The sequence below is a fragment of the Mustela nigripes genome, chromosome 1 (assembly GCF_022355385.1).
Source record: "Mustela nigripes isolate SB6536 chromosome 1, MUSNIG.SB6536, whole genome shotgun sequence".
NCBI lineage: Eukaryota > Metazoa > Chordata > Mammalia > Carnivora > Mustelidae > Mustela > Mustela nigripes.
Genome location: NC_081557.1, coordinates 208312218 through 208332937, shown reverse-complemented (window position 1 = coordinate 208332937; position 20720 = coordinate 208312218). Strand labels below are relative to the sequence as shown.

The window sequence follows — 20720 nt, the reverse complement described above, 5'->3', positions numbered from 1 at the left end:
CTCTGGCAAAAACTATGTGCCTGATCTCTTCCCTACAGAAAACAAATATTCCCACAGATACAAACAGACTTTCTGCTCACCATTTTGAGTGCAGAGGCTGTTGGTTCATAGGAACTCGGGTCAAGAGCCTCTGATGATAAAACATGGTACAACAGGCTCAAACACAGGAGGGTCCAAACTTTCTGCAGACCCCATGCACATAAGGAGCAGCTCAGATTGAGGAGATAGCAGTGGGCTGTCTGTCTGCAGAGTCTGTCAGAACGGTAATGCTAAGCAGTCATGCCAAGGGGTGGCTGGAGATGGCACAGGCCCTGGGGCCTGCAGGGGTGGGAGGGGGGCAAGCAGGACAGCCACCCACACAACTGCCTTACAAAGACATGTACAAAAGGGGCAATGGAACTAACTGATCATTGTCACAGCATCATAAACATTTAGTGTTTATTATGTGTCAGGGCATGGCATTAAGCCCTTGCATTTAACAGATGAAAAACAGCTGAGGAAACTGAGGCACAGAGCTGTCAAGGAACCTGCCTCAGGACATATTTCTAGCAAGTTGAAAAGCCAAGGTCCATATTCCAAAGCCTATGCACTAAATTCTTCAGTCTGTGCCTCCAAATTTGGACTCTGCAACATTAAGACTCAAACTGAAGAACCGTTCAGACCAAAGAAGAGTGGCTGGGCAGCCCCTCTACCACTGGCCACAGGCCAGACTCTAAACTCCCTGCAACCAAGCTGCCAACTGGTCAGTTTCGTTTATCAGCTCCCCTGGCAGAAAACACTAAGCACATAAAACACATTTATACTCCACAGCAGTGCATTCCACATCCCAGGAATATGGTCACTCCTTTTTGTGGTGAAAATTACAAGACCTTTAAAAAGTGTGTATCCAGTGTTCATTTTGGATTCCCAAAGCCTGGCGAGGTTCCTAGCTCCACAAATGTCAGCTGAATGGGTGACACATTCTATTAAGAATTTGTCATTCTAAAACAAACATTAAAGAACAACTATACCTAGAACTAGTTTTTCTTTTTTAAATACAGAATTCTGTCACAGTTTTTGCAAATGTTTTAGTATACACTAAAGGCACACTCCCCTGTGTAACAATCAGCCAACAACTACGCACAGTTGGTAACCAATGGCAACCCTCTCCACAAAAGGTGAACAGATTAGCAAGGGTATAAAGTTTGTGGCCACAAACAGCTTCTACCCAAAGGCAGATTTTTATTACTCAGGTTAAACATATGCACTCAAAAACATGAAATGCTGCCCTATTGACATTTTAAAAAATGATCTTTTTATTTGAATTATAATACCAACTATAAGAAAAAAATATTTGTGAAGATGACAAGGACCAGCACGTACATCTACAGAAGTGAGAAAACCACAAATAAAAATGACGTATCACAGCCTGCTCCCACACTCATTCTCCTGGGATCCTCCCCTTATTTGCAAGCCCAGGGCAAGAGTTACATCAACATAGATTAGTTCTCTGAATCTTCCACCCATCCCGGCAAGTACCGTTCCCGTCCACCAGGTGGTGACCTGCACCACACTGTTCCTCCACCAACAGTATAGTACATCAAAATGACAACAGCCTGGTTTTAAGATGATTTGTCTCTTGAGGATATACATTTGGTTTAAGTTTCCACTGCAAAGTTAAAGTTCTTAAGATAGGTCATGCAGATCAATTGCTCCTGTAATCTGAAACTCAAAAGAGCAAGTAATATCTAAACAAGGGGAAAGGGTGGCCCTGAGCTTATAAGGTTCTCTAAAAGCCAGGAGACAGTCAGCCTGGCTACCTCTAATCTCATCATCAAAACTGTTACCTTGTCCAGTTTCTGCTTCACATCAGCAAAGAGAAGAGTGAAATCAATGACGGACAGTACAAAGGGAGAACCTACACTCAACTTCCATACCACTTGATAGAGGCCAATAATTTACATTCAACAGAAAATACTGCTTGATGATATTCAAACCCCAAAAGCATAAGTGCTTTGCTTTACTATATTTTTTTCTCTCTTGGTAAAAACAAAAGCAAATGACATAATGTGCATTTTATCATGAAGCTCTGAGAAAGAGGGTTTGGTAACCAGATACCCAGCCTTTCCTCCAAAGTCATCTTTCAACTGAGAGAATGGGAATAAAATGCAGAGTGTGCCGGCCTCAATCAGGAATACAAATGTTCATATTCCATGCAAAACTCAGGACCTGTTTCATCAATCCCTGTCTTCCAAAAAAATAGATTCCTTTGCTTCATTATGGTCTTCTTTGGAGTAAATAAGGCATGAAACTTAAAGCACTTCTGTAGACGGCAAAGAAAAACAAACAAAAGAGGCAGAAAATATTATTTCAATTAATAAGTTACAAAACATTCCAACATCCTCTGCTTGAAAAATGAAAATAAGACTGACTGGTTTCTGGGATTTAGAAAAAAACCCAGCAAACTGCTAACTGCTAAGTTTTATAAAATGGGGACTAGCCTGATAAAATTGATTCCTAAGTTCAAAGTAGCATCAAATAATTTAGCTCCTAAGAAATCATTTGCTAGAGAAAAATCTGTGTATAAAAATACCCAGAAAAGTAATGGTTAGACCCTGAGCTATACATTACTAACTTTGATTCTGAGAATCAAATTGTGTCTCTTCATCCTACTTTTAAGATTTACTGTTTTACCTGGACACAAAAACGTTTAAGCCCTATATTATATGTTTTAAAAGTAAAACCAGTATATACTATTTAAATCCTTTTTAACAATTTTTAAGATCATTAGGTAAAGCATCTGAGACACCACATATATAAAAATTTCCTTTCTTATCACAGACACAAATTTTAGTTAAACTCACATAATCAATTTGTAGGCAATAAATTTGTCATCAAAATGTAACACTAACTGTTCCCCCAAACACATACATACACACTGTAAGAGACACATGTAGCAACATACCGAAGAAAGGACAGACAAACTTTACAATGTTCAAGAAATCCTTCAAAAACTCTATACTATGTATTAGTATCTGATGACTATTTCAAAAGTGCCAAACCTAATAATGGGTAAAGTGTTCTCTTTCTACATTTAAAGTCTCATTACAGTAAAAATTAAAATAAATAAATAAATAAATAAATAAAAAGACACATCTCCCCAAGAGTTGGGGAATAAGCAACTAAAAATAAAATGCCAATTTGCAGTTGTGAAGTCAATGTCCTAATGGTGAGATCACAGTTTTTAAATTTTATTTTTATTTAGACTCTATGATTGTGGTCTATTTCAAAATTAAACAAACTAAAAAATTTTCCCTCCTTGCAAAATTAAGAATTTCCATATATACTAAAATTTAATGCTTATTTTGTAAAACAAAAACAAAACTGTTTAAATTTTCCTGGCAACTAAGTGTGTATTTTGTTTTTTAGTTGGAGTCTATAAGTACATCCGTAATTTCTATGCCTATCGTTCAAAGGGGGCACTTCAGGGATTCCTAGAACAATCACTAAGGCTCTTAAAAACAATGCAAAACTTCATCCATACTGAAGAATTCCTATTTAACCCTTATTGTCAATTACAGTCAAAGTGTGTGTTTCAGAGCCATGGAAACCAATATCCCTCTCTCGGCAACTTCGTCTGGAGAGAAAACATTATTAAATGTCACATTTGACTGTCACAGTTTCCCCAATCACTTCCCGCGTGTTTATTATCAGACTCTAATTGTGACTTTTGCAAACTGAATTTATACTTTCACACAAACTTCCAAAGTTTTCCCAACTTAAATAAAAACCCACAAAAACTGTGGGAAATGTTTCGCTTGAAAGATAAAAGTAAACTGGTTCAAATGTACATGTGCAATAATCAGTGTTTACTTTCTGTTGCTCAACTCAGCTTATAGCACTTTCAATATCTGCATTCAACTTAATTTTCTCATCACTTAAAAAAAAAGAGGGAACGCTTTCTTTCTCTCCCATTTTGCTCTCAAAATATAAACTCATTTAATGCAAAGCATTCCTGAATCAGGAATGTTTTAAACTATAAGCATATCTAGTCTCAATAGCATTCATATTACATACGAAATGCCATTTCTTTCAAAACTTCAGTCTGAATATTTTGTAAATCTAATTTTACTTTACCTAACAAGCAGGAGACATTTTACTATGCAAGACCCAATTACAATTTTAGTAAATGAAAATAGCAAAAAATCTGGTATTACAATACTAAAGGAGGAAGGAGGTTAAGTATTGACTCATTTACTTAAGAAGTTGGGGTTTTTCCCCTATAGGCACCTCTACTATAGATTTTAAACTACATTTGTTTAAATATGACATACCTTTAGCCTGGGAGCAATTTATCAGTTAACAGGATCTACTAAGAGAGGGAATATACTTAAGGTAAGGAAAACACTAGAAACTATTTATGCTGCCCTTATTCAAAGCTATTTAGAAAACTTGGCTATGTGCTTTTTAAATAATCATTAAAAACGGTCTAAAAGAGAACTGTGATATAGTTAATCCACAAGCCAAGTGATGCCATTTAATCTCAGAGACAGAAATTTGTCTAAGGGGATCTAAGACATCTATATATGTAAAACAATAATACACATTAAAGGTAATAAAACTAGAAGGAAATATTTCCTAATAGAATGAGCACATTTTAAAGTTTGCATGGCTGGCAACAGAAAGATTTTTTTTTTAACTATTAAAAAAAAAAAAAAATCTCCTGACAAGAGATTCTGGGTTTGAAGTATGTCACACCCCAGTTCCCCAGCCACGATCCCAGTTCATTTTTTAAAATGAGGTCTATTTCCTGTAATTTTAGATATTTTAGAGTACAATTATTTTACATTTTTATGATGCCTTTGGGGTATCATTACAAATATTTTTATGTGTTTAAACTTAGGAAAGTAAAATTAAGTAATAGCTTCTCTTAAAGGGAGCTGTCAACTCTCTCCTGAACAAAAATCTTTGTTTTAAAGCAATCTAGAGATTTATATCCCTAGTAACCATAGAAATTAATCTTAAGCTTTAGAAAAAAAATGCATAAAATGCTCCTTATTTAATTAAAATCAGAGCTCTGCTCTTTAGAAATAAGGACCCTCTTTTGAACAGAAAGAACTCTCTCCACAGAGTAGAATTGTTTTAACTCAAGGTAGCATTCTTTGTGACAAATTAATCAAACACATGTTTAATTGGCTCTTGAATTTGTGTGCATACAAAACTAAATACTTTGTTGGAAAGGATTTGCTCAGGGAGTATATCCACTGAAAACGTCTGGTAAGAAAAGAAAGTGAAACACACAGGACCTAAACCCTCTTTGTAGATTATCTAAATGTGGGTATAAAAAGAGCAAGCAAAGAATTTAACAGGAGAACCACGCCCAGCAGAACTCACTTTGTTTTCATCAGGAAACTGGAACTATTATTCACTGCGTCTTAATATGAAGACTGATCAACACCTCCTAACTCAAACTTCACCCTGGGATGACTATCACTCTCTGGAGTTCACACGCACGGAGACAGAAACAGGTTCTCAATTCTTTCCCCATCTCACTACGAAGCTGAGCTCAGATTTAGAAACCAGTCAGGGACGTCTGGGGAGGCAGCCAGGTTCTTCGGGCAGGGGTAGACTGCTCTCTTCCCCAGCAGTCTGAGAGAATGTGTGCCCTGGAGGGACGGTCAACAAGAGCTCCTCAAACTTTTGTCAAACATCAATGCTTTCAAGGCTTATGCAAGTGCAGGTTCTGAAGAAATCTGGTGAACTTTCATGAGATTTAAATTTTACAGCTTCAGGTTTTTTGGTGCATAATGAGTATTTTTTAAAAGTTACGCCACATTCTGCTTCCACTATATTTTCTGAAACCCACTCATTTCGACGTTTCGTTTTGGAAAAGTGAGACAAATACAAAAATGGTTAAGAGCTTAGTGCAGAATCAGGAAACAAAGATATCGATGATCATGTCAAAAAACAAATAATACATGTTCATAAAGTTCATACAGGATGCATGTTCATACAGGATATTGTAAACACCAAGTGCAAATTATACATGTTTCTGTTCTCACACAATCAGAATCTGAAGAGATTTGGAATAGGTGTCTCTCCATGTGAGTTCAGGCACTGCTACGAATGCGAAACATCAATCATTTTCTCTTTTGGAAAAGACACTGGCGTTTACTTCCCATGCCATCCATAGCTAATCTCACAGTCCTCCAAAGGAAAAAGTCCCCAAGCATTTAAGAGAATCAAGATGTCTTGTATAGGTAGTAAGGTGCAAAACGGGATAGAAAGGGATTAAAAACTATAAATGATATGACTCGGTAGTTTCCACTGTACTGGACACCAGAATGTGTTCAGCTTTATGATTCTAAACACTCTTGCAGGGAGGAGGGGATGACGACATGGGGAGGGGAGATGGGGCACAGGGGTGGGCACAGGGGCCAGGAATTTTGATTGTGATATTAGAAAATGACACATCTCATTATCTCTATGGCACGCAGCATACCCGCCTAGCAACTAGGCCCCAAATCAGACACCACGTAGTACATGTCCATGAATTGGTTTCACTTTTAATTCAAATTATAGTCACCAACAAAGACAAAATCTAAATATCTATTCTGAAGTATCAGTAGAAAAAGCTCTTTAGTTTTAAAATAATCTCAAAGCATAATGCCATTTTGAAGCTTTAACAGCATGATTTTGGTAAAAATGAAATATCAATGCCTCCTTGAAGCAGAGTTGTAATACCTCCCTCTGCTTTTAACCTTACACATGTGAGAACTTAGGAAAGAAACAAGAACCCCATTTTCACAGAAAGCACAAGAACTGGAAAGAGGTTCGTGGACTGAACCACTGTTTTGTTGGTATGTTCTTGGCTCTTCTCCTGCTCATGTAAGAAAAATCAACAAGGTAAATACATGCTTTTTCTCCTACCTCCTTAACCCCGAGTGCCACGTGGCTTCCTTTAGGACTTTACCTAACAGCCAAAACCCTGCCTCGGGCTCAGACATTCTAGGCCTGCAGTGTGGGCCTAGAAAGATTACAGAACACACACAAGAGTCGATGGAGGTGATAAAGCAGACATTATGAGGCAAAAAGGAGCAATAATCCTGGCAGTAAGAAAGTCCATGTTAACCACCGGTTTGTACAGGGGACACAGGAGTGTTCGTGCAGAGAAGGCATCTGGGCACACTCCATGCCCCTGGTCAAGTCACTTCTTCATGCTTTGGTCTCCTTGCTTGGAAAAGGACGAGATCCTTGATCCCCAAGTCCCTGATCCCCAAGGCCTATCTGAGCTCCAGAGATTCCATGAATTTTCGTATTTGACTAAAAACTGAATAGTGAGTCTTCAAGCAAGTTTTCACATCGCAGTTTTATGGGTAACTAGAATTTAATTTACAAGGGAAAGAATTTAGCACTTACTTAATATCTTGGGACGGGGAGAATCTCAAGCAAGCTCCACACTGAGCACAAAATCAAGAGCAGGCTGCTTAACCAACTGAGCCACCCAGGCACCCCTAGCATTTATTTCTGGTAACCTACTGTAGGGCAGAACACATTGCATATTTTCACATATTTAATCTTCACAACAATCCTCTATTATCAACTTTCCCATTTTATCAACAAGAAAACTGAGACAAGCTAGAGGTGTAAAATCAGATCTGTCCAATTAATTATTCATGCTCTTTCTGTACATCATGGGCTCTTTTCTGCCACAAAATAATGGTATGCTGAATCTCCCAACGAGAAACTGCGATCCAGTGCTTTGTACGCATATGACACTGTGCCAGGCAGGACACACACAGGTGGGAAGCACGTCCTTCTCCCCACGGGCCCTACCTTCTGGGACTAAACCATAAAGGGGTATGGCCTGGATTGCAGCAGGCCACTGAAAGCCCTACATCTGCCATGAAATCAAGGGGAAGAACGGGTATGGTCGGCTGGAAAAACAGAGACCTTGGACTTTGGAAGCGGGAAGAAGAGGGAAGACTTCACTGGCCTCACACAGGACTGGGTAAAATTTACATCCCCCCTGGCCCTCTCCACAAGCTGTCCAGATGATTCTAAAGTACAAGCAGGGCCAAGAACCACTGATGGTGGGGACACAGGAAAGAGGACTCAGGAATCAGTCACTAGCTCTGTGGCTGTTCCCCAATTACTTAAGCTATCTTTGCCTCAGTTTCTGCATTTGTAAAATGGGAAAAAATAATAGTATATACCTCTTAGGGTGCGTGAGGATGAAATGGGTTATTTTCTGCAAAGGGCTCAGAAAAATGTCCAGCATATAACAAATACCACGTAAACATCCGAAGATCTTGGATGCCCAGTAAAGGACTTTCTGTAAGTCAACAGTGTTAAATGTTCTCTTACACAGAGATGACAGAAGATGACAGCTTTTCTTCTTTCTTTCGTTCTTCCTTTCATATTTAAATTGTATACTTAGATGCAAGAAGGAAATGGTAACCTTATGCCAGTCCCACTTCAGCACCAGGGCCCTCACCCCTCTGTCTGAATTTACAAATAGGAACAAAATAATAATAAAATTTTTAGGGAAAATAATCTGTTGAGTAAACTGTAACCAGTAAGATTTTTTTAAAAAAGGAAGTTCTCACAGTACCCTGGCAGTAAGAAAGAACAAGTTAAAATGGATATAAGAGTTCAAAATAAGGGCGCCTGGGTGGCTCAGTGGGTTAAAGCCTCTGCCTGCAGCTCAGGTCGTGATCTCAGGGTCCTGGGATCGAGTCCCGCATCGGGCTCTCTGCTCTGCAGAGAAGAGAGCCTGCTTCCTCCACCTCTCTCTCTCTCTGCCTGCCTCTCTGCCTACTTGTGATCTCTGTCTGTCAAATAAATAAATAAAATCTTAAAAAAAAAAAAGAGTTCAAAATAAAATGACAGAGCACAGGGGCACCTGGGTGGCTCCATCGGTTGGGCGTCCAACTCTTGATTTTGGTCAGATCATGGTCTTGGGATCATGAGATTGAGGAACCCCTGTGTCGGGTTCCTTGCTCCATGGGGAGTCTGCTTGAGGTTCTCTCTCCCTCTGCCCCTCCCCCTGCTTGTGCATGTGTGTGCTAACAAATAAATCTTTAAAAAAAAAAAATGACAGAGCGCAGTGGTGCTGTCAACAGACACACTATGGGCTCTAAACCTGGCCACATCTCAAACACTGGGATGGTGAAGGAGAATGTCAGTGATAATCAGAATACATGATTTTTAAAAATCCTAAAGTTGAATTATGGTTCTTTAAATAAGTGCACCTTTGTCAAGATCTCTTTGTCATTTATACTTTCAAAAACAAAATTTCTCCTTTTTCCTCCACTTACTATATACATTCCCAAAATGAAGAAATGGAGAGTCAGAGGGCCTGCCCAAGGCCACGGCTCCAGGAACACATAACAATCTCTTGAACAGTAGCCCTGGCAGGGAGGTCGGGGGAAAGCAGATGCCTGGGCAGCCGGGGGAAGCAGCACCCAGCACCTGCTGGGGCATCTCCCGGCCCTCACATCCCCCCATCTCAGAACACAACCCAGGGAGATCCTGGGGCCACAGTTCCCCGTCAGTGAGGGGCTTGGTGAGGAGGGCCTGTCACAGATCCTGCCTCCCCTGAACTGCTCCAGCCAATCCGGTGGCAAGTCCTGCATATTCTGCGGCTTGAGTGACTCCTAAACGCAGCCTTGCTGGTCGTCCAACTCCTCACTGCTGTCCCTCTGCAGGCTTGCCTGGCTCCCATGCTGCGTCCACGCTCCCACATCTGCTGCAGGGCTAGCCCAAGCCCTGTGCGGGGAGGAGCTGGGCCTGGGATAAGTGTGCTATTTGAAAGTCCGCAGCATGGAGCATCATTAGCCACGAAGGCTGACCTCCACGACAGTGGGCAGAAATGCTGATGTTTTACCTCTAACGCTCTCCGTGCTACATAACTGTTGTACCATGGGTTTGCAATTGAAAAGACCCGACCACTGGCCACATTAAACCATGGTGTTGGGTGCAGATTCCAATTCTAGAAGCCTTAAGCACTCCAGGCATGCAGAGAACAGATGTTCCAAGCGCTGAGTGAAGGAAGGGTGTGCGGAGTGCTGACCTCTGTGCCCTCTGCAGGAGGGAGGGAGAAGGCTCCCGCACACCAAGGCAAGCTACCCAGTCTCTTTGCAGGGTGCCTGGCCAACATGAGGACCGGCTTCTTCATGTTTTACACAGAACTGAATTCCATAAACCCAGCATGTCAGCAGCACGGTTTCTGAGGATTGTGGCTGGGCCTCCCAGCCCAGATCCATGACGACCCAGACGGGCTGTAGGAATGCATGATCACAGGCAATGGCCCAGACTCCCTCTCAGGCTCCACAGAGCCGGGGAGATGTGAAGACATGATACTCCCCCCATCTCCCCAGTATCCACACAAGAAAGCCTCTTCGATGCAGGTTTAGGATAGTGTGACCTCCAATTTAGCTCTGAGGCTCAGGCAGAATTGCCAGGATCATGGGACAAAATGCCAGCATAGAGCACAGACTCCCAGTCTCTAAGATGTTAACGACGCACGGTCAATGAAGCCAAACGGGGTGGGGGGCGAGGGGGGCACTAAGGAAAACTAGAAAAAACTAGGAAAAAAGTCACCATTCAACTCACTCAGCATTGACTCATCGGGCCCCAGAGCCAGAACCGGTGCTTTACTATTCTGTGAGGAATACCAACAGCATCGACAGACAACCGAACATCTATTCCCTCACTCACTGCCTCAGAGAACACTCGGCACCAGGCGATGTGGCACTGTCCTACAAGTATGAACTCACGGAATTCTCATAAACAACGTTATGACGTAAATAGTATTCTTATTCCCATTTTACACATGAGGAAACTGAGGCACAGAGTTAAATGCTGTGCCCAAAGGCACTGAGCTAACAGGTAGCATAGCTGGATTAAAACCCCGTTAATCTGACTCCAGAATCTTCACTTTTAAGGACTGCCTATTACATGCTACAACTTATAAAATCTGCCAAGAAGATATGTCCACTGGTCACCAGAACCACCTTGTCATACCATCCTGAGATAAATCTACTGTGCCTAGAAGGAAATCTGTATGGACCCTGCTGAGTTAAACCAAGATTAACTTTATCTTCTAGACACAAGAATATAGGAAGACAATATACCATCACAGCCGGAGAGCCTATTTCTAAGTGTTTCCATGTGAAGGTATAGGATAGGAGTCAAAGAGAGGTATGATTACTAATTACTGGACATGGACAGATGCTGTGGGAATTTCTACTTACTAAAGAAGTCACCTAAAACTTTAATGACAATATTAACAAGGAAAATCTAACTTAACTCTCGTTCCACAGAACCCCAGTGCACACTTTGTTACCGTAAACTACAACTCATTTATAAATGTCTTCTCTGGAAGTGGTTTTTGTTTTGTTTTGTTTTGTTTTGTTTTTTGAAGAACAAAAAGTGGAGGGAACCACTTGCAGAAAATAGAAAAACAAGCAGATTCGAAGTGACTTTTCTACTTGCTTGCAAAGTAAGAGTGGATAACAAGCCCAATAATGATAATAAACCCCACGCAATGAGGACACCACCGCCGATCCATCAGCAAGGTTTCCCTTCTAGACTTGCTGTGCTTTGAAACACCTCCTCTCACCCGTTCTGGCATCTTCCATCCTCGGCACAATGACTGGCACACAGTCCCAGTCGTCCATCAATATTTACTGACTTACTAAACAGAAGAAAGTACATGTGTTTGGGCCATTTTTGTGTCACTGGTCCAAACCAAAATCAAAGACTTCATAATCTCTCCAAGAAATATAGTTCTGTGATGTTAATTCATGGTAAATAACACCATTGTTAGGACAAAACAATCAGTTATAAAACACAGGCAGTCAGGACATTTAGGGAGGATAATAAGTACAATTAGCTTATATCCAAAGAGGTATAAATTAGTATTCCAAAATACTAGGCGAGTAGCAAAGCATTTTTAATTTTAAGAAAAAGATCTTGGTTTCATAGTAGATGAAAAAAAAAAGGAGAAAAAGATGGGGGGGATGAGAGACTCTAAAAGCTGGGGAGACTGAAACCTCTCTCTTTGAGGGCCTCTGAGTTAAAACATCATCTGTTTCCAAGGCTTAGGGCTATTTTTGCAAGAAGACAGAAAGCTCACCTAGACAGCATATTCCAGCTCTAGAATTCCTGCATTATAGCATTCAAATCAAAATACACAACTAGGCCGAACAGCCAAATGAATTAAAAAGGTGCCACTTCTTAGCCAGGGGACAATTTCAGGCTATCCTGAGTTTACATAAAACAAACATTTCAAAAATTTACCCCAGTGCCTAACAAACTCTCCTTAAAAGATCTTTTCTTTTAAATTAAAAACAGTAGCTTTATTAATGCACAACCCATTTCAAATTTGAAACACAACTCTAAGCCATACCTTGTTGAATGGAAAGCCATAATTGTAATGTGGAATGAGACCAACTGAAATCAATGTAAGATATCTGAAGTAAGTAAATACTTTTTTTTCCTAGGGGGTAGTATGAAACGTATGAAATTACAGTAGTAAGAAGTTATTAATTTGAAATTATAAAGTGGAATTGAAGACTTCAAAATATTCATAGATTTTTTTCAAAGAATTTTGAAAGCAAAGAAAACCATATCATTCTCTGGAAAAGCCTTACCTTTTAGTAAAACAACACTCAGTGTGCACAGTTGCTTGACCATGTCCTGCAAAGCAACAGCAACATGGATCCCACCAAGCCCGGCACTGTTTAGAGTTGGGTTTGGAGGTTCACAGGTATTATTACACTGATTGGCTTCTACACAAACATCCATTATTTAATAGCTAATCCAATTTAATTATTAAACCTGAGCCAGGAACTGTGTCAAGTTACGTGTAAAACAGAATACTGTGCCAAGCAGATTTATGAAAATTCCAACAAACAATCAGTAGGCAAAGAATCACAAACAGCAGAACGTCACCTCCAAGTCAGAATAACTAACTACTGGGCACTCAAAAATGTTTGCTAGATGAAAGACTAAAGGAATGTTAGTTCGATGGGGAAAATGGCCTGTTAAGTTTATTTTCTTCCACTAAAATGACTGATTAAAACAGCAGCTACTCGTGGATTTCACCCCACTGCCCACAGTCCAGATGGGTCACTGTTCCCCACCATTAGGATCCATGCCTGGGGTTGGGGGGGGGGGGGGGGGGGGGGGGGGGGGGGAAGAGCTGTGTGTGACTTATCTGAGCACAAGCATCAGTGACTGTGTATCTATGATCCTATCCTCAGAGGGATTTTAAAGTAGGTTCTTCATCACCTGGTATTACAAGAAAAAAAAAAAATCTTGCCTCTTCAACTATATTTTAAATTTCCTTTATAATAACTTTATTTTCTGCTTTTTGTGAAAAATGCAAAATATAAAGAAGAAAAAAAAAAATCAACCCATCATAACACCATAATCCAGAAATAAGCTTTTACCGCTTAGATGCATTAGGACTCATTTTATGCACATATCCTTTAATAGAACTGAAATCTTCTTATATATACAATTTTATACTCTTAATTTAATTGACACCATAATGAGAACTTCCCCATGTAATTAAAAATTCTTCTAAAAATTACTTTCATGGCTATATAACATTTCATTGTTAAAATTCACTGTAATTTGATGGTTTCTCTACTGCTAAATGGCTAACTTGTTTCCTCTAATTTTTCACAGGGGTAATTTATGCTGTAATGAACATCTTTTTGCTAAACCATACCAGAGTATTTTTGTATACTGAATCTTTAGCAATTTAGTATTGCTAAATCTTCTAGTAATTCTTTAAGGTAAAGTCTTAAAAGAGGAACCACAAGACCAAAAATTACCAACAGGGACCCCTGGGTGGCTCAGTTGGTTAAGCAGCTGCCTCCGCTCAGGTCATGATCCCAGCGTCCTGGGATCGAGTCCCACATCGGGCTCCTTGCTCAGCAGGGAGCTTGCTTCTCCCTCTGCCTCTGCCTGCCATTCTGTCTGCCTGTGCTCGCTCTCTCCCCCCACCCCCCAATAAATAAATAAAATCTTTAAAAAAAAAAAATTACCAACAGCTTTAAATCTCGGCATGTACCACCAAACTGTATCCTAGACCGAAGACAGCCTCTGCCTCCTGCGGCACCCCAGCCCCAAGCACAAATCAGTGCTGTGGTGCTGCCCAGAGTCCCTCTCTTCCACGATTTAAAACAGTCCACAACCTGATTAACCTAATATCACTAAACCCAATTTTTTTTGCCTCAGGTTAATGAAAAATTTCTTCTCTCTCTCTCTTTTTTTTTTTAAGAACAGAGTAGCATTTATTTCCTAATGATAATTTTCTACACCACAGGGCAGAGTGAGACTTCAGTCTCCTCATCTGGAAAGCGAGGACAGTCAGGCTGCACGAACCCCGAGACTGTGCTGATTCTACCGTCTGAAGATCTTCTCTGTCGTTGCACAGACACCATGTGCGCTGGGGTTCACAGGACACTGACACAGGAAAAGAATGTAACTTAGTCACTCAAAGCCGTTCAGCTGTTACTCATCTTGTTTTTCCTGGAGCAAATCATGAACAATAACTCCACAAATTGGAAATACATAAATACAACTGCCATCCCGTTTTATAAAAAGAAAGATAACATTTACTTCCGGTATTTAAATTCATAACCTAGTTTCTGATTCTCAATTCAGGCTCTATAAAACTAGATGCAACAGCTGGAAATTCTGACTCAAAATTATGACTTTGCAGCAAACCAGATGCGATATCGAAGATAAGGTTTCCTGGAGAAGTACAGCATTTTTAGAGGCAATCGAAAACCTGTATTAAATTTTCTTCAGAAAAACAGAAACCTCCAGGATACTCCTAAGCATTTAGAACCTGCACAGTAACAGAAAGACAAAGCTGCCAATCTGCAGTTCACATCTCTTAACAGCCACACAGCATATTTACCTGATGCACGCACACAGAGCTCTATTACACTCTCGGTATAACACGCCTACAAGTACCTACCAAATAGCTCAAAATCACTGTTGGCAAAAAGAAAACAAATAACACTAATTTTTTTAATCCTATGAAAATTACATTAGGATAAAAAGTACCAAAAATACCCTAAACATTATTTTAGCAGCAAACTCAAGCAGACCCCTGTTACTTGAAAAACAGTAAAAAAGTTACCTAAAACAACGTAACTAGGAAAAGAGAAAAACAAATCAGGGAAAGTGACATTATTATTAAGTCAGCAAGACAGCTACCAAGTCAAAAACTTCACTTGTAAAAAAAAAAAACACAAAAAAACCCATTTTTATTCTTGAAACTTAAAAATTAATTTCATAGCATATAATGCTGTTGGGGGACAAAAACATTTTCCCTTTTATATCTTTTCAAAGGAAGCTGAAATGGTTAGTAGATTTGGAGTGAAGTTTTACCCAAGAATTTTAACGTCTGCCCTTGGATCTTAGTAAAAAAAAAAAAAAAAAACTGAGTTCTTATTAGATGCCTTGAGTTGAGAAAAAGGACACAGCTCTTTGCACTCTTGTTGGGTGCTCGGGTGCATAGCGGGGGCAGGCACCCCTGGGGGTGCAGGGTGACTTGTGAAGGTGCACCTGGCTTGCACACTTTTAAGGGGATTGATGTCCAGGTCTTTCACCTCCATAAACGCCCCCCTCCTGAAGCGGCTCTGCCTGGGAATCTGCTGAAACCCATAGCCCACTGGCTCTACTTTCCCACAGGCCCTTAACAAGCACCTCACCCACTTCGTAAGAGGAGGGAATGCAGCCCTCCCCACACCCAAATCTTACCATGGGGCACCATCCTGGGTGCCCAAACCTCTAACAAAGGAACACTTGGAAATCCCAGCTGAGATGACAGAGGGGACGGCTCCTGACTGCACAACAAACCCCCTCCCAGGTCTACGAGGCATCCTTTTTTTTCACTTATTAAAATGAATGAAGGATCGAACAGTTGCCACCAGATAGATTCTTTTTAGAGTTTTGATGGCAGTTTTGGATGTAACTCAGAGGAAGTTCAAAGAACTGAGAGGAGTGGCTGTGCTCTAACAAACTCCTTCCATTCTTGTCCACATGTTGATGCAAACAAGGTTTCTTACCTCTTATGTTACAGGAAATGAAAACTAAGAACGCAGTTGCTATTGAACATGGTCAGATTCTAGAAAAAAGCAATATTCACTCACTTGCACATGATCTGGTTAGGGGAAAAAAAAATCCATTGCCTTAAAAGGTTTTCTGAATGAAATGGCTTTTTTTGTTTTAATCCGTATACACTAATAACAATCACAAAGGTAACTCAACAGAGAACAATTCAGCGTCTTGGTGACAGCTGGAAATTTTTTTAAAAATTAAGTTTCAATTTGCATACCCATTTTTATTGCAGAGATATATAAGAGAATGAGCAATAAAAGGTTTTCAAGCATAAGCAGAGATAGGGTAATATTATGTGGGGGAAGTGAAGTGAAAATACAAATTCGAGGAGAGAAAGAAAGGTTGTGAAATTTATAACTATAATAAAGTTTTTTCACGGATTCTTTTCAACAAATGATGGGTAAGTTCAAATACAGTATTTAGATTCTGTGGGATACATTTAAATGAGTAATCAAAAGTTTCACTTTAAAATGTCAAGTTTTATAGTATCCTGGAAATTATATCCTTCGCAACTATTTAAACTTACAATGAAAAATTATAGATGTCACAATATAAACATATGTGTTTATACATAAACATATTTATGTGTGAAAGGTTACCTAGTTTTTTCAAAGTTCTTTTAAGGATAAATGAGCGAAAATGTTTAAAGGTCCCTGGCTTATGGTCTGGTGGGGTGAAAAAGACTTAACATGTATAATTACAGATACTCAAAGTTCTGTGAAGCAAAAACAGACGGAGACTATAGCCATGAAACAGAGGTGCCCAACCTAGTCTGGGGGAAGGGCTAAGAAAAGTAAGCCTCAGGAGGATAAGTCTTGTGCCCTTCTTATTCATTCTTATATTCCATGGGTCTAGAATAAATGACTGAAGGTGATGTTTGAGCTAAGAAGTAAATAAAAATAAGGGGTTGACCTGGCAAAGACTGTGGAGGCAAAGACAGCTTCAGATAGAGGAAATAGCACAAGTAAAGGCTATGAGACAGAGAACATGAAATGTTTGAGGAACCAAACTGGACCATGCCATGCATTACAATCTCTATTGGAGATTTTCTTTTTCCTAAAGAGGTAACTGGAAGGAAACATTTTAATCAGGGAAATGACCTAATCAGGTTTACTTTTTATATATTTATTATCTCTCAGGGGGAAAAAAAAATCTGTTGCTAATCAGGAAGAAGAAGGAACTCATTCATTCATCCATCAAGTATTAACTGTGCATCTGTTTTGTGCCAGATACTATACTGGGCACTGAAGATACAGGAGTAAACAGATAATGAAGCCCTGGTAGAACGTGCAACCCATCAACAAGCATTTATGTTGAGAGAGAGAAAAGAGAAGGTACTTGGGAGACTAAGAGAAAACATGTATTTGCTAATCACCTATCTGCAAAGGACCTGTCCCCACAATATATAAAGAACTCTCAAACCTAACACTAAGAAAACAATACTCAGTTTTAGAATGGGCAAAAGACTGGCACAGACACCTCACTGAAGATGGCGAATGGGCATGTGAAAGATGTTCTGCATCTTTAGCCATTAGGGAAATGCAGATTAACATGAAATATCACTACATACTTGTGAAAATTGCTAAAATAAAAAACGCTCACAATAACAAGTATTAGTGAGGATTCAGAGTACCTATAACTCCCACATTTGCTGGTGATGATACAAAGTGGTATAGCCACTGTGGAAAATAAGTCAGCAGTTAATTTTTTTTAATAGTACCTTGGCCTGAGATAGAATTTATACAGCATATAATTTACCCATTTAAAGTGTGCTAATCAATGGTTTCTAGTATAGTTACAAGTTGTACAACCATCACCCCAATAAATTTTAGAACATTTTCATCACCCCCAAACCCCATATCCAGTAACAGGCACCCCCCATACCTCCCCAAACTCTTCCAGCCCTAGGCAACCAATCTACTTTCTCTATGTCCACCTGTCTATGTTGATATGGATCTACCTCTTCTGGACATTTCATATTGATGGAATCATACAATACGTGGCCCTTTGTGACCAGCTTCTTTCACCTAATGTGTTTTCAAAGTTCATCTGTGTTGTAGTATCAATACTTCATTTCTTTTCCTTGCCAAATAATACCAGTTGTATGACTATATCACACTTTATTTATCCATTCATCAGTTGATGGACATTTGGATTATTTTCACTTTTTGATCATTATAAGTAATGTGGCTAAGAACATTTGCACAGAGGTATTTTTTATAACATTAAGTATATACTTCCCATATAACCTAGCAATCCCACTCATGGGTATTTGCCCTAGAAAAATGAAGATTTATGACGACCCAACACAAATATTTGTAGCAGCTCTTTCCATAATTGCCAAAAACAAGAAACAACCCAAAAGTCCTTTAAGAGGTGACAGATGGATGGACGGATTTGATATATCCATATCAAATACCACTCAGTAATAAAAGGAACTATTGACAGATACACACACATCCAGAGCGAATCTCAAAAGCACTGTGCTAGCTAAAAGAAGTCCCCAAAAGATTCCTATATGATTCCACTTACATAACGTTCTTGCAAACACAAAACTATAGCAAGGAAGGCCAGGTAGGGGAGGGGTAGGAAGACAGGTGTGGCTACAAAGGGATAACATGAGACAGATTTTGGGGAGTGATGAAACCATTCTGGATCCTGATTATGCAATGGTTACACCAAGTGTGTGTATATGTATGTATGTATGTATGTATGTGTGTGTAGGTATGTGTGAGAATGTGTAATGTTAAAATCCATAGAAATGTACAGCAGAAAGGTCAATTTTACTGTATGTTAATTTTAAAACAAAACTACGGTTAAGAAAAAAAAGAAGCTAACTGGGAAGACAGACACGGATCCTCCCAGCACCTTATGCTCCAGTCTTGGAAAGGAAGCATTCCTTATTTACTGCATGCTTATCACCCACAAGTCACCGTGTCAGAGAGCTGATCTCAGAACAAATGATTCTGGCCCCCCAAACCCAGAGGTACAAAGTCTTCTGAGTCCAAATGTAGGGTGTTTGTTCACGTAAATACAAGCCCCCCCACCCCCACGGCCGTGGTTGCTTGGGAAAATTATGAGCCATCATTAAATCAATCAGTCATGACTAAAACCCCTCCTAGAGTACAGGACATAGAAATACTGAGCTGAAAAGCACCTGCTTTAGGGCTTTCAACTTGGGGCTCATATCCCAAACCACTGCTGTTTTGTTTTTGTTTTCTGTGTGTTCACAATGTCCTAACAGTCTATCAGGTGGGCCACACCACACTTCCATTTTAAAGCTGCTCTGGAAGAAAACCACCTCTCTTTAGATCACCCCTTCTTGCCTCTGGGTTATGCTATGTAGCCTGTATTTAACTTTAGATGATACCAAACATAACTTCCAGAGTTGAAAATCCAGGGTTTTATTTGGGTTGCAGTCGGAAGCACAAAGAAACGTCACTTTAATTACACAGGTTTTACATATATAAAGTTTATTACTTTAAAGCAAATACTGAATCCAAAACTTCAGGAGGCCCATGAGTAGTACATCCCAAAATGTCAGGATCATTATTCTGAAGTCAATAAGAAGGAGCTGGTTTGTAGCAAAAACTGAATTGAACATGGGAGCCACAAGACCTCAGTTTGAATGATGACAAACTTTGCTTACAATAGGGCCAGGTTCCAAACAGCTGATAAACAAGCACATAATATGTTAAAAATAACACATAATATAAACAGAAAATATTAATAAGGTGTGCTAAATGGTGAGGAACATTATGGGGGATGGGGAGAAAAAGTAGAAGTGAAGGGAAATCCAGGTAGAGCGTGGTAAAAATCCGGGTGAAGTGTGGGGAAAGAGGTGACTTGCAATTTTAAATGGGGAAGTCAGGATGGCCTCTTTGAGAAGATGATGTGTAAGGACATGTTTGAAGGAGGAGAGATAAGAGTTAGCGAGACAGAGATCTAGGGGAAAACATTCCAAGTAGAGGGGGCAAGGCCCCTAAAGTCCCATAAAGGCCCAAAGACAGAATTCCTAGCATGTGTCTACTGGACATCTCCAAGCAGAGATGCCAGGCAGGGAGTCAAACAGAAAGTTAGAAAGGGAAGTCTAAGCTAGGAAAAAAACTGGGGAGTTATTGGGATTCCGATAATAGAGCTGCAGGGCTGGATGAGATCACCATTCAATCATTCTTTGAACAAATATTTAGTGAGTGCCTGTGTGTCAACTCCGTGGTGTAAAGAGGGAAAAGAGACAGACAGAAAGAGAAACTCAGCCTCACAGAACACCTTACGGTTCAATTCTAGTTTAACCAGAGCAATGGGGGGAACACAGGGGAAAGAAACTGAGATAATAAAGAAAGTTAAATAAAAGATTTAGTGTAAAATGTAGGTAATCCTAAATCAGATTCGTAATCTAGGTGATGAGCTGCAGGGCTACACTCCATGTCTCCGATCATCACTGACACTCTGTTCATCAACCTGCTCTTTGAGAAATTCAGGAACAAGAGTCAGAAGATGAATCAGAGGTACCTTCCTTCCAATCTGTTTCAAAGAGGAATTTTGCCTGCCCAGCCCATGTTCATGCAGATGCTGGCTATTCCTTGTAT

The 20720-nt window shown here is 39.9% G+C and overlaps 1 protein-coding gene across 3 annotated transcripts in view; it reads right to left on the bottom strand.

Moving 5' to 3' along the window:
* STX18 (syntaxin 18) overlaps positions 1-20720 on the bottom strand; it is a 115901-nt gene that overhangs the window by 62074 nt on the left and 33107 nt on the right. The window contains exon 1 of one of the 3 annotated variants that reach the window (XM_059380729.1): positions 12639-12743. The exons of 1 other annotated variant lie outside the window; for it this stretch is intronic. The gene's annotated coding sequence lies outside the window, so the exon portion shown is untranslated. Of the gene's footprint in view, positions 1-3670; positions 3675-12638; positions 12744-20720 lie in introns of those variants that run through there. One more of the 3 variants, XM_059380739.1, reaches the window with a different exon arrangement.